The 12,550-nt window shown below is 38.9% G+C and overlaps 1 protein-coding gene and 1 pseudogene across 23 annotated transcripts in view; one reads left to right on the forward strand and one right to left on the reverse strand.

The window, feature by feature from the left end:
* The window catches only part of Dlg1 (discs large MAGUK scaffold protein 1), a 210,279-nt gene that overhangs the window by 59,920 nt on the left and 137,809 nt on the right, over nucleotides 1-12,550 (reverse strand). The window lies entirely within an intron of this gene.
* LOC114710023 lies at nucleotides 533-8,955 on the forward strand (annotated as a pseudogene).

Here is a 12,550-nt window from a genome sequence, read left to right on the forward strand (position 1 = left end):
AGTCATTTGTTGTTTCATTTTTATAATAGTATCATACGCACTTGGTCATTCAAGAAAAACTGTAACACAGAGTTATACTGCAACTCCTGACCACCAAGTCCCAGGCAAGGAACATTTTAGCTATTGTTTACAAAGACACCATCCTTGAATGATCTGAATCATTGCCAAAATACATAGAAAGCAATAAAGCATTTCAAAACTAGCTGCAATGTCTAACATTTTTATTACCAACCATTGGCTTTTCCTTTTACTGTACTACTAAGCATTTTCTACAGGTAAAGAATCTTGGGAGTATACAATGTGTGCAGAGGTTATCAGTTCAAGCAACTACAGTGGTTGTGAAGGTGACTTTAAATAAAGAAACGAGGGATCTGAATGAGAGACAATGGGAAATAACTGAACTGTATGGTATAAGGAGAAAATGCATACTCTACTAAAAAAGCAGCAGCATCTATGTCTCTATACCATACAAAAAGAGTGTGTGATGTCTCCTGGCAATATAACCCAGAGGTCTAGTGTGTCTACTGGTATCATGGGTGTGCAGAGCCTAACAGTAATCGCTTCCTCACCAGCTCCCGAGAGACTCTTTTATATTTTCATCAAAGTACTTCCTGGGTTTTATATATATATATATATGTATATGTATGTATGTATGTATATGTATATATGTATGTTTATTGATTTTTGACTGTCAAGTTTCATTGCTGTATTATCCTGTTTGTATGGAACAAAAATCCAAACTAATAACCACAAAACTGAACAATAAAAATTCTATTAAATGTCAAAATAAAAAATGTATCTTTTCCCTGATAGATTTAAACTGCACCTTTATGCAGTGAACATTTGAACCTTTAACCTCAAATGTCAGTCTATCAGACAGTTAGCACTAAACATTTGTGTTCCTTTCAATCAATTAACCCAAAGAAAGATCAGAAAAAAACATTGCTATTTTTATACTTGAAATCTTACATAACAAGATCTCACAGAGAAATGATGGAACAAAGAAATACAATTTCCTATCATGAAATATCAAAACCAATGACCCAAGACCTACAGGTGTCGACAAAAAGCAGCAGAACTTAAAGTGAAAGGGAGAAGAAACTGGAGCGAGATCGTGAGTATAACAGGAGAATGTAAGCTGACAGGGAGAAGCTAGGGAAGTGTCATCACGGTGGTGCTGGAACTACGTCAGGGATGACGATGGGCTTTGTCATTAGTAACAGGCATACTTTTATCCCTGTACACCGTACTTAGGTTCCCATCTTGTTTTGCTTTATTTTTCAGGACAGAGCTTCTCTGTGTAGCTCTAGCTGTTCTAGAACTCGCTCTGTTGACCAGGCCTGCCTCTGCATCCCAAGTGCTGGGATTAAAGGTGTGGACCATCAAGTTAAAAATATTGGTTGTGCCTTTCCAATTCCTAAGGTTCACAGACAACTTCCATGAACTTTTTTTTTCTTCACTGTTCTTGCCAAAAGGTGTTTTACTATCCAGTAAATCAGCTGTTTGCTGCTACCTTTGACATCTGCTCTTTTCTAGAAACCCCCTCTCCCCCAGTCTTGGACAACCACCTCCTAAATCCAATGTGATCTAGTTCTCTTTTCTACAGAGATAATGAACGACAGAAAACACGGACAGTCTTGTTTACCAGGTTAACTGAATTAAGAACTAAAATCTTGGGCTGGAGAGATGGCTCAGCCGTTAAAGGCTAGGCTCACAACCAAGAATATAAGAACTAAAATCTTTCCAACAAAAAATTCCAAGTCTATATAGATGAATTCATTGATAAATTACAGTATCAATATAATTTATCATGTTAAAAGAATAAAAGAGAAATTCTCTGTAAATAAAACATTTGTGCATTTTAAAAACTTACAGAATAAACTCTGTAAATCCGGAATAAAAATTTGCTTTCTTAACCTGATAATGGGAATCTACCGAAGTCCTGGCAAGATGCTATTTTCCTAGATTGAGACTGTGGCAGTGATATGCATTGTCTTTCCTTTTCTTTTTAAAATTTAATTATTTTATGTGTATGTACTTTGCCAGCATGTATGTCTGGGTACCATGTGTGTGCCTGGTACCTGCAGAGGTCAGAAGAAGGTGTCAGTTCCCCTGGAACTGGAGTTACAGATGGTTGTGAGCCTGTGGGCGCTGAGAAATGAACCCAGGTCCTCTATAAAAGCAGCCAATGATCTTAATTGCTGAGCTATCTGTCCAGCCTCTGTTATTTCTTAACACTGACCTGGAGGTTGTGTCAGTCATCACACAAACAAAGGAAGTAAATGTTTAGAGAACAGGGAAAACAATAAAAAAAAATCCTGAATTTTATACACAAATCACATGGTTGAATACACAGACTTTTACAAAATAATCTAAGGTACTTTTAATGAACTTAGCAATACTAATTATATAATCAACATAAAGAAGCCAGCCATGCTTCTACATATTAATAAAAACAAGAAATATTTAAAAAGCAGTATCATTTATAATAGACTGGGTATCAAGGTTACCCAGTATCTTGGACTAAATGTAACAAAAACAATTATAAAATCTCTATTCTACAAAACACTCCTCAGATAAATTTAAAAATATCTGTGTAACTAAGACAAAGATATCATACTCATGAATGACTCAATTTTCAATTCTTGAAAAACTGCGCTGTGGTTTTCTCTTCTTTTCTTTTTTGTTGTTTCAGCCAGGGTCTTACCCCATTGCCAGGCCAACTCTGAACTTCAGATCTTCTTGCCTCAACCTCCTAAGGGATGAGATTGCAGGTACGAGAAGCCTAAGTTTGGCTCTATCTGTATATTTGTCTGTATATGGTGCACGCACATGTCTAACCCTGTGAGTGTGTGTGTGTGTGTGCGTGCATGTAGAAGTCAGGAGTTGACACTGCGTACTGCTGTGGGATAATGCTCTTACACACTGTAAACATTTGCCACTTGAACTGGCTTAATAAAACACTGATTGGCTGGTAGCTGGGCGGGCAGTTAGGCGGGAAAGCCAAACTGAGAATGCTGGGAAGGAGGAGGACGGAGTAAAGGAGTCAGTCGCCAGCCAGATGCAGAGGAAGCACGATGAGAATGCTGCACTGAGAAAAGGTCCCGAGTCACGTGGCTAGACACAGATGAGAATGATGGTTATTTAAGTGTAAGAGCTAGTCAGGAATAAGTCTAAGATGTTGGTTAAGCATTTATAAATTATACTAAGCCTCAGAGTCAATTATTTGGGAAGCGGCTGCTGGGTATTTGGGAAGTGGCAGATGGGAGAGAAACTTCTGCCTACAGGGTACCTTCCTTTACTTTACCTCAGTGATTGGGCTCACTGAACTTGGAGCTGGCCATTAGGCTGGACTGGCTGCAGCAGGGTCCTTCTGACAGGATCCTGCTATTTCTGCTTTCCCAACATTGAGGTTACGGACAAACTCTTCTATGCCTGGCTTTTCTGGGGTGTTGTACATCTGAACTCAGATCCTCATGCTTGAATAACTAGCACTTTCCCACTGAGCCATCTCCATAGCTCCAACATTGATTTTCATTTGAAAAATCATCAAAGAACTTCAAAGAAGACTTAAAATAATCTTGAAAATAAAGCTGAAAGACATACAAACAGAAATCAACATGTATTATAAAGTCACTAACAGAGAATGTGCTGTTGCCAAGAGGATTGATAAATACATCAATAAAGAGTCTAGAATTAGGGCTGGAGAGATGGCTCAGAGGTTAAGAGCACTGCTTGTTCTTCCAAAGGTCCTGAGTTCAATTCCCAGCAACCACATGGTGGCTCACAACCATCTGTAGTGAGATCTGGTGCCCTCTTCTGGCCTGCAGGGGTGTGTGCAGACAGAACACTGTATACATAATAAATAAATAAATCTTAAAAAAATAAAAAAAGAGTCTAGATTAGAACTATTCCCTTAATATGTAATAAAATCACCAACAAACTCAGTGGTAAGAATCATAATCTAAGAGGCAGACAGATCTCTGTGAGTCCTAGGCCAGCCAGGGCTACATATGCTGTGGAGTATTATTTTAACTAGGCAGTGATGCTGCATTTGTTTAACAATGGAAGGGTGTGTGTTCAATGATGTAAAGATGTGCTGCATCTGTTTCACCTTGCCTGCCTAAGGCACCTGACTGGTCTAATGAAGAGCTGAACAGCCCAGCTAAGCAGTGAAAGGATAGGCAGGGCTGGAGGGGAAAGAGAATAATAGATAGGAGGAGAAATCTAGGCTGGGAAGGAGGAGGAGAATGAGGAGACACCAGGGCCAGAGCCTGGCAGATGCCAGACAGACAAACAGAGAAGCAGTGAAAGAAGATATACAAAAGTAAGAAAGGAATAAGTCCCAAGGCAAAAGGTAGAGAAAGAGAAACAGGTTAATTTAAGTTAAAAGGGCTAGGCAGAGGGCTGGAGAGATGGCTCAATGGTCAAGAGCACTGACTGCTCTTCCAGAGGTCCTGAGTTCAATTCCCCAGCAACCACATGGTGGCTCACAACCATCTGTAATGAGATCTGGTGTCCTCTTCTGGCCTGCAGGGACATGTCCAGGCAGAATACTGTACACATAATAAATCTTTAAAAAAAATAAGTAAATCTAATGAAATAATAAATAAATGAGCAACTGAAAAAACAAAGACAGCACTTTTTAGCCGGGCGGTGGTGGCACAAGCCTTTAATCCCAGCACTCAGGAGGCAGAAGCAGGTGGATCTCTGTGAGTTCGAGGCCAGCCTGGTCTACAAAGTGAGTTCCAAGAAAGGCCCAAAGCTACACAGAGAAAACCTGTCTTGGAGGGAAAAAAAAAAAAAAAAAAAAAAGAGCTAGCCAGAAATGTGCTTAAATTAGGCTGAGCATTCAAAACTAAGAACAAGTCTCTGTGTCATGATTTGGGAGCTGGTTGGTGGCCCAAAAAGAAAACAACAACAAAAACACCTGATACATACATATTAAAACCTTGTTTCAATAAAATGGGGCTGTGTATGTCATATTACCTTTATGTTAATATCTATGCTTCATACATAATCTAACTTGCCTTGCCTTGGAAACTGCATCCTCTAATAAGGAATTCTAGAGGTTTCATATAATATTAAATAAAAATAAATACTTGGACTGAGATTTATAATTGAGAATCATTCACCACTGTTATAAACTTGGAAAATCCTCTTCTCAGGAAGCCAATGGACATTAATTCCTGTCCTCTTATTAGAATGATGCTGATATGTGTTTTAGGTTTTTTCATTTCAAATTTCATAATTTGGTCTTATTTACTATAAAAGAGTGAGAAGACATAAATGATACTTTTAGACTGAAAGAAGGTAGTAAGAATTTTAAATTTAGGTAAAAATCAGTGAGTACTATTTTGTGAAAAATTTTATCCTGACATGTCTGGACTACTCTTTTTGTATAAACTTAATATGCAAAAGTATGAACATTTTAAAAATGTTTCTGCTGCTAACAAGTTACCAAGATATCATTATACATATTGCTGGGTATGTGACTCAATTTGTAATCTCAGCACTTGGGAGGCTGAGGCATGAAAATTGCCAGGGGTTGGAGGTCAAGCCTAGCTTACAATGTGAGATGTTGTCCCCCAAAACATACCCATAAACAACACTAGTATATTGTTCTGCCATAAAGGCTATCTTAGGAGCCTAGGAAAGTGCTCAGTCCATAAAGTACTTATCATACCAGCCTTGGGGCCTGAGTTTGAACCTGGAGGCAAACAGATCCCTGGACTCAAACCAGCCTAACTGGTAAGCCCCAGATCCTGGGGGAAAACCCTTTCTCAAATGAAGCAAGGTGGATGGCTCCTGAGAAATGACACCCAGGACTGACAACTGGCCTTCACATGCACGCACATACATACATACACACACACACACACACACACACACACACACACACACGCATTCAGAAATACATACTCACACATATACACAAAAAAGGATATCTCAGGATGTTATTACTCTGCCATTAAAATGTGTGTAATCATGAGTTTTAAAAATATTTAGTTATGCATATTATGGAATACATTTGTTTTCAGATAACTAACTTGTAACCAATTATTTCATTTCTTAATATTCTTCTGGGATTAAGAAAATTGTGATTAAAAATAATACATGCTTTGTGTTTGTTTAGGAGCTTAAAATTGTCTTTGCATTTGACAATAAGAACCAAAATTTCTTCAGTGTGCCTTTGTCAGCTAGTAATGACCAGCAGTGAACACCTTAAAAGTATTTATGAAGTATTATACATGCATTTAGGCAAGTAGAATTTGTAATTGAGGCTCTTGATACTGTTTTTCCCCCCTAAAATTATGTTTCTGCTGCATGGATGCCTGCATGCCATAAGAGGGCACCACATCTCATTACAGATGGTTGTGAGCCACCATGTGGTTGCTGGGAACTGAACTTAGGACCTTTGGAAGAGCAGCCAGTGCTCTTAACCGCTGAGCCATCTCTCCAGCCCAATGCTAAGTTTTTACACTCCTCACTAGAAACAGGGAACAGAAAAGCAAGCATTCACATGCTTCCCTCATCACTTTGGAGGTCCACGGCCTGAGCCTGACTACTTTGCTTACACGCCTCACATGTCACTGCATAACTGGAGTGTCCACTGTTGTCTCTGCTCAGACATATTCAGACAGGAATATTCCTGCAAGTCTCACTTGGTAATTATATACTTCATCTAGAGATGGTGGTGCTTCTCATGGGGGTGTGTCATTGGAGCCCTTAAGAGTGGAAGAAGTTGGTGGAGAGGTTAAGTGGGGTAATGACAGAGATTTGGTCTAGTGCCTGTTTGTTGTGGGGTTTCACTGGCTGCTGGCATTTCCCAGTGAACATCTGTCTCAATTTCTAAGGGAAATCTGAAATAACTCATTGTGCTTATCAAAATTTTAAGTTCCCTTTTGTCATTAGTTATCCTAATATAATAGAAAAAAATGGTACACAAAGTATTGTGTGTGTGTGTGTGTGTGTGTGTGGGGAGAGGGAGAGAGAGAGAGAGAGAGAGAGAGAGAGAGAGAGAGAGAGAGAGATGTTCAAAGCCTTCAAAATAACCAGAAATAGGTCATTTTGCCTCATTCATTTGCCAAAGTAGCTAATTCCAAGCTCAAAAACTTTTGGCGCAGGCTGATAATATTCTTGTATTTCAGACTGTAAGCTTAATAGCAGGACATTGTGTCAATAATTGTGCAGCAATCATTGCTGTATACCTTTGGTGCTTAATAAATGTTCATAATTATTTCAAAAAGAATCATAATCTGTTTAATAAATAGTGCTGGATCACTGGGGTATCTGTCTGAAAGAAATATATAACCTACAAAAACTAAATCAAAAGACATCAGGTTTAGATGCTACAAATAAACTGTGAAGCTTTTAAGTTCCCTAACATGACCATAGGATGGGAAATGATCTCAATGAGCTCTGCAAGAATGAATCATGGAAACAGTAACAACAACAAAGACTTCTCTAGGGATCGTGTGAGCAGCAGCTGCCACGGCAAGGAGAGCAGTGCTCAGGTCACTTCCTGACATCTAAAGGAGGCTTTTGGAACCTTACAAGGTCTCCAGTTTGATATATTAATCAAACAGAAGTCACAAGAAATGCTGCCTACAGCACGGCTTGTGAAGATTGTGTGCAAGTGGTGGAGGGGTTCGGGAACTCTAACTGTGTATGGTGGCAGTAATCCTGTGGGGGTCGGCACGTAACATTCCAGGAGGGAAAAAGAGAACAGAAGACATTCAGCATAAAACACGGAATACTTCACATGACTGCAGCAGAATATTAACTTGTGTTATATCTGTTTAATGATGCAAAGATGTGTTGCATTCTTTTATGTTGCATTTGTTTAACTCTGTGAAGCTGGGCTACTGTGTCTGTCTAAAACATCTGATGGTCTAGTAAGGAGCTGAATGCTCAATAGAGAGGCAGGAGAAAGGACAGGTGGGGCTGGCAGGCAGAGAGAATAAATAGAATGAGAAACCTGGGAGGAAAAGAAAGAGCAAGAGAACAAGGAGAGGAGGATGCTAAGGGCCGCCGGCCGGCCAGCCAGCCAGCCAGCCAGCCACTCCCAGAGTAAGGGTGAAAGAAAGATACAAGAAGTAAGAAAAGGAAAAAGCTCAGAGGCAAAAGGAAGATGGGGTAATCTAAGTTAAGAAAAGCTGGCATTTATAATTAAGAATAAGCCTCCCTCCATGTGTGATTTATTTGGAAGCTGGTTGGCGGGCATTCCAAAAGAGCAACAATTACCAACAACACATGATGGCTAGCCCGTGGGCAAGAGGCCAAACTTGATTTCTTGCTTCCAATAATCAAACTTAGTACTTCAGCTGCTGATATGAAGATTATTTACTTGTGATCTTCAAGATAAAAATGAACACAAGATTTTGGAGGGCCAGCCAGATTTCATGAATAATTTGGTGCTCCATCCCAAAGAAAGCTTTGAAATTGCAAGGGTAAGCAATGTCCCCTCCTGCAGGGTTTGGGGCTTGGAAGGAAAAGTAGATAGGCCATTTTCTTCCTCATTCTCCTTAGGAGTGCGGCACACCCAGGATGCTGTTAAGTTATGGTTGTAAAGAAGAATGAAACAATCTTGTTTTATGATCTAGGCCCCAAAGTCTCTTTAGTCAAATAGACTGGTGCTTAAAGCATACCTTTAAAGTCGGTGCTCTTGCAGAAAGTTACTGGCTAATTTGGCATTGTATGCTGTACAGCTACCCTCAAGAGACTAGCCCTGTTCATACGGAGCAAGCACACTTATTTTAGGTGGCCTGCAATTAGTGAACACTTGTTTGCAGCCACTGGTCATCCTAGTAAAGTGATAGATCAGTTTCAAATACATCACTGAGGGCAAGCTCAGCCTGTCCTCGCTACTTCTGTAGCTGCTGTAACTGGTCTTTTCCACTACATGCAGTTGGAGGCTATCACACGTGGCTGTTTTGGGTGACCAAAATATAAAATAAAAATTTCTCTGCATTTTTGACCTTATACTTTGTGATTTTAGTATTCTGTCCAATTTCTTATTTTAATGCCAAATATACCATAAACTCTAGAATATCTCAGTTGTCTCTTCTGTTAAGTAAAATAGAGTCAAAAATTGTTCAAGTAATTTGATTAAAATATAAAATTTTATTCAAAAATAAGTAGGAACAGAAAAAAAGTAAAACAGCCAGGTGGTGGTGGCACACGCCTTTAATCCCAGCACTTGGGAGGCAGAGTCAGGTGGATCTTTGTGAGTTCGAGGCCAGCCTGGGCTACAGAGCAAGATCCAGGGCAGGCATCAAAACTACAGAGAAACCATGTCTCAAAAAACCAAAAAAGAAAAAGAAAAACAAACAAACAAACCAAACTAGGTGGACATAGTTGCAATTTCTTGAATTCACAAGCCCTCCTTCAAATCAGTAAAAATGTCCGGGCTGGGGAGACGCCCAGTCAATACAGCACTTGCTGTGCAAGATGAGGACCTGAGTTCAGATCCCACCACACAGAGAACAGCTGTGTGTGGGTCTGCAACCAAAGCTGTAAGTACAGGAAGGACGGGAGAGAAGGGAATACCTGGGGCTCACTGGCCTGCTGGCTTAGATGAATCTTTGAGTTCCAGATTCAGTGAGAGACCCTCAAAAGGCAGGGCAGAAAGTGAGAGGAGACACCTGACACTGACTAGTAGCCTCATATGTACACCCACATATACATGTGCAAGCACAAGCATAAACATGTAGAGTTTAACTGAATGGCATAAAAGATACCAGTCAAAGCAATAATCACATGAAGGTGATTATTACTCATGAATTACCTAGAAAATACTCTGATTTCTTTTAGATAATGTAAAATTTTTGCCTTTTCTGGTCACCAGAAAAAATAATAAGTGAAGATCAGTATGAAAATGATTAATGCATAACTCAATACATATCCATTATCATGTATAAGTAATAAAGACTAATGATCACAAAAGTTGAAGATGCAAAAACCCAGACTATAAAGTGTTTCACATACTTTGCTAATTTGTCCATGGCCATACCACCCTAACCTCACTGGGAGCTCTATAACACAGCAATGTTACTCTAAGAGAAATGGGGTATATGTTCAAGAAAAATATGTAAACTGGGCATGGTGGCACATACACAAATCAGAACCAAGGAGGCTGAGGCAGGAGAAGCATGAATTTGAGGACAGTCTGGGTTATATAGCACAATTCTGTCTAAAACAAATAATGATGGTGAGGAAAAAAAAAGATGTGCAAAACCAGCCATGGCAGCCATTTTCCTTCTAAATCAAAACTGAAAATGACCCAGCAGTAAAACAGAAAATCTGCTGTATGTTCATATAACAAAATACTAACTACACAGCACTCAACAAGAAAACAAACCACCAAAATGATATGACCACACAGATCCCACATACCTTTAAAGCAAGCAAAAGCAGCAAGTTACAAGAGTACAAACAGAAATTGAAGGAGTAGATCTAAAATATCTACATATAACAAAGTAACAAATACACACACAGAGACACAAGGTTCTCTTTAAGAACAAGACAATTTAATGCCACCTCTCCACTCTTGACCAAGGGAGCCCAGTCTTGCCTGGTACTTTTTCCTAGTCATTCTCTCACTGATCATTCTTCTCTCACCTCCTTTACTTTACATTTACTCCTCAATCTTCCAGAAGAGAACTTCCTCCTTATCACTGTACTTTCAAATCTCCAGCTATGTTCTGAGGTGAGGGATCAGGACTGAAGACGACAGTGGTTGAAACACCGTTGGAAAGAAGAGTCAAGAGACTGGAGGCGTACAGAAGTGAGTATCATCAACAAACAGTAAAGCCTGAGCTTAACAACCCATCAGGAGCTGGGCAGTGGTGGCTCACGCCTTTAATCCCAGTACTTAGGAGGCAGAGCCAAGCGGATCTCTGTGAGTTCGAGACCAGCCTGGGCTACAGAGTGAGTTCCAGGACAGGCTCCAAAGCTACCAGAGAAACCCTGTCTTGAAAAAAAAACAAAACAAACAAACCCCCCCCCCAAAAAAAACAAAACAAACCAACAAAAAAAACCCATTAGCAAAACAGAGCTACAAGGAGGCAAAGAAACGAAGTTACATCACCCAAGGTCAAATGAGGTGGAACTGGTAAGAGAAGTGACTGAACTGATGGCTGTGAATGCTTTAGAATTGTTAAAGGTGATGAAGGTACCTTTACTGAATTACTGAAAAGATCTAAGTATCAGGACTTACAAACAAGCTGAAGTGGAGGACAGAAGAGAAAGCAAGAAATCAAGACAGCAGAAAGCCAGGGTGTACATGAGTTAGTGCAGCTTTCTGTCATCTCTAAGAACGGCAATGTGAATAAACACTGCAAGAAAGATCATGTAAGTATTCAATGAATAAAGCCAGATCTGAAAGGGAGATTCAAGATGATTATAATACAGGGAATAGGCAATAAGTTTAAGGCAAGGTCTGATAAGGGCTTAGGAAGGCAAAAACTACTTATGAAAAATAAATTGAAATGCTTAAAAAAAAACCCACAAAATAAATTATTCATGTTTTTACATACTTAATAAATATAATTTGTAAGTATACTCAAAATTCTTGACTGTAATTGCCTGAGATGGGGAATGGTAATAAAATACAAAGCTGTGCTACCCAAGGTGAACTACAATTTTTTCATCATGTTCTCTCAGTTCATTAACAGACAGGAAATGAGAACAAAAAGAAACAGCTAAACATTCCACAAAACTTACATAACCAACAACAGTCATCATTACTTACTCTTCTCTAGGATTAACTCTTCCACTTAAAAATACCATGTCATTATCACAAAAGGGCTAATTTCAGAAAAATACTTTTTTGTTTAATGTTTTTCTAGGTAGTAACCTGGCTATTTGTAATACATGTTTGATCAAATTTAGGACATCAATTATCAATTTGTAGAAGAGCTGTCCCAAATGTACACATGGCTGTCCTAAAGAGACAATATTCAAAATGAGACTGATGCCTGAAACAACAAGCCAGATTGTAGTTTAAGTTGTAAATAAACACATACATAGTCCCTATGTGAAGTTTATACACAAGATCAAGGACATAAAAAAATTACAAATAAGTAGCAAGGTGTTTTCTTTGTCAAAAAGAAGTATACATCTGTTGATTAGAAAGGCTGAACATCATTAAGAAAATAACTCATTTACATTAAAGTCAGTGCTTCTCAAAGCATAGTTAATAACCCACCAGGAGCATCAGAATTAATTTGCCCATACACAGAATAAGCTACTTGTTTATTTCTGTGCTTAAAGCACATAACATGAATCTGCATTATTTAAAATACCTTTAGTAACTTATTTATAGAAAAGCTTAAAAATCAAGGTGAAAACTAATTTTATTATAAAGATTATGACTTAATAGATTCTTAAAAAACTATCAGATTAAATGATTAATAGTTCTCTTAAAATACTTATGCTCTTAAAAAAGATTTTATTTGTAATTATGTGCATATGTGTTTGCAGACACATGTGCAGGGGCCTGAGGACAAAAGAGGGCACTGGATCCCTGGAGCTGGAGGTGCAGGTG

Source organism: Peromyscus leucopus, chromosome 12, assembly GCF_004664715.2.
Source record: "Peromyscus leucopus breed LL Stock chromosome 12, UCI_PerLeu_2.1, whole genome shotgun sequence".
NCBI classification, from domain to species: Eukaryota; Metazoa; Chordata; class Mammalia; order Rodentia; family Cricetidae; genus Peromyscus; species Peromyscus leucopus.